Source organism: Berghia stephanieae, chromosome 6, assembly GCF_034508935.2.
Source record: "Berghia stephanieae isolate SIO BIC M18660-M18661 chromosome 6, UCSD_Bste_1.3, whole genome shotgun sequence".
Lineage (NCBI taxonomy): Eukaryota > Metazoa > Mollusca > Gastropoda > Nudibranchia > Aeolidiidae > Berghia > Berghia stephanieae.
The window spans coordinates 33,517,984-33,520,219 of record NC_088365.1 but is presented as its reverse complement, the minus strand read 5'-3'; the positions used below and the strand labels follow the sequence as shown (position 1 = coordinate 33,520,219).

The window sequence follows — 2,236 nt, the reverse complement described above, 5'->3', positions numbered from 1 at the left end:
TCTTCTTCTTCTTCTTCTTCTTCTTCTTCTTCTTCTTCTTCTTCTCCTCTCTCTCTTCTCTTCTTCTTCTTCTCTTTTCTTCTTCTTCTTCTTCTTCTTCTCTTCTTCTTCTTCTCTCTTCTTCTTCTCTCTTCTTCTTCTTCTTCTTCTTCTCTTCTTCTTCTTCTCTTCTTTTCTTCTTCTTCTTCTCTTCTTCTTCTTCTTCTTCTTTTTTCTTCTCTTCTTCTTCTTTTCTTCTTCTTCTTCTTCTCTTCTTCTTCTTTTCTTTCTTCTTCTTCTTCTTCTTCTTCTTCTTCTTTCTTCTTCTTTTCTTCTCTCTTTCTCTCTCTTCTTCTTCTTTCTTCTTCTTCTTCTTCTTCTTCTTCTTCTTTCTTCTTCTTCTTCTTCTTCTTCTTCTTCTTCTTTCTTCTTCTTCTCTCTTCTTCTTCTCTTCTTCGTCTTCTTCTTCTTTTCACTTCTCTTCTTTCTTCTTTCCCCCTTCTTCTTCTTCTTCTTCTTTCTTCTTTCTTCTTTCTTCTTCTTTCTTCTTCTTCTTCTTCTTCTTCTCTTTTCTTCTTCTCTTCCTTTTCTTCTTCTTCTTCTTCTCTCTCTTCTTCTTCTTCTCTTCTTCTTCTTCTTCTTCTTCCTTCTTCTTCTTCTTCTTCTTCTTCTTCTTCTTCTTTTCTTCTTCTTCTTCTTCTTCTTCTTCTTTTCTTCTTCTTTCTTCTTCTTCTTCTTCTTCTTCTTCTTCTTCTTCTTCTTCTTCTTCTTTCTTCTTCTTCTTCTTCTTTCTTCTTTTCTTCTTCTTCTTCTTCTTCTTCTTCTTCTTCTTCTCTTCTTCTTCTTCTTCTTCTTCTTCTTCTTCTTCTTCTTCTTCTTCTTCTCTTCTCTCTTCTTCTTCTTCTTCTTCTTCTTCTTCTTCTTCTTCTTCTTCTCTTCTCTTCTCTCTTCTTCTTCTTCTTCTTCTTCTTCTCTTCTTCTTCTTCTCTTCTTTCTTCTTCTCTTCTTCTTCTTCTTCTTCTTCTTCTTCTTCTTCTTCTTCTTCTTCTTCTTCTTCTCTTCTTCTTCTTCTTCTTCTTCTTCTTCTTCTTCTTCTTCTTCTTCTTTTCTCTCTTCTTCTTCTTCTTCTTCTTCTTCTTCTTCTTCTTCTTCTCTTCTTCTTCTTCTTCTTCTTCTTCTTCTTTCTTCTTCTTCTTTCTTCTTCTTCTTCTTCTTCTTCTTCTTCTTCTTCTTCTTCTTCTTCTTCTTCTTCTTCTTTTTCTTCTTCAATAATTGTAACAGTGTCAATAGCGCGACAGTGTTGTGAAACTCCATCCATAGTTGAACATCGAAATAATTAGACATTGAGTTATTATTTATAAGATCAATTCAATCGTCGATTCAACCGTCGTTTTATTTTCAGATGGGGGTTACAAATTACAGATTCGTTCTTCATATAATGTATTTTGCCATTCTTTAGTCTTCTTCTTTAAACATTTCAACTCAGCTATCGTTATGTCGGTCTTAATACTTAATGTGTCGATAAATTATTCTCCTCTCGCTATTGTTTACTATATTGTTGCTAGACGATCCCACGAAGTCAGCTCATTCGAAATCAGCTGATTGTACCGAATATCGGACTTGGTACTCAGTAAACGTCGCTCAGTACCCTACATTTTAGAGCAATAGTAGTTCCTCTTTTAAAGTCATAAAATCCCACTACGCCATCACCGGTCTGCAATTGGATTCAATAGTCTGATGTCACGTCCGCCCAGCAACGAGTAGCTTGGTTCTGAACAAAGAATATCTGTACTTTTTATTCTTCATGCTGGCGAGAACTTTTTCACATGTCATGTGATCAGAATGTACAAAAGTCAAAACATGATCAGATTTATTATGTTTTTCTCCTCCGGATACACTTTTATGCTCGTCGGAGAAGTAATTCATATGGGCTTCCGCCATTGTTCCGATAGGTTAGAACCAGTTACTAAGTTACTATGTGTCATTACGAGGGAAGTGACGCCACGACTGTTGAACCCTATTGATTGCGTATTTGGTTATCAATGGGCCAGTTAACACTTTCTTTTTATCGGACCGGTATTTCAAATGCAAGAAAGAGCAAAGATTGTGTCATGATAATAAATATCAAATATAAGAACAGATGATAGATATGGTAGAATATTCGAAGGTTTATCTGCGGGAACTTTTGGTTAGGAAATGACTATCCTGCAGTCTTCATATTATTCACGCTACTCTGTGTGTTAAACTGGAAAGTAAA

At 35.2% G+C, this 2,236-nt stretch overlaps 1 protein-coding gene across 1 annotated transcript in view; it reads right to left on the bottom strand.

Moving 5' to 3' along the window:
* Nucleotides 1-1,234: 1,234 nt before the first annotated feature.
* LOC144975677 (FMRFamide receptor-like) overlaps nt 1,235-2,236 on the bottom strand; it is a 2,366-nt gene continuing 1,364 nt past the window's right edge. Inside the window, exon 1 of the mRNA XM_078919868.1 lies at nt 1,235-2,236. This exon is cut by the window's right edge and continues 1,364 nt beyond it. The gene's annotated coding sequence lies outside the window, so the exon portion shown is untranslated.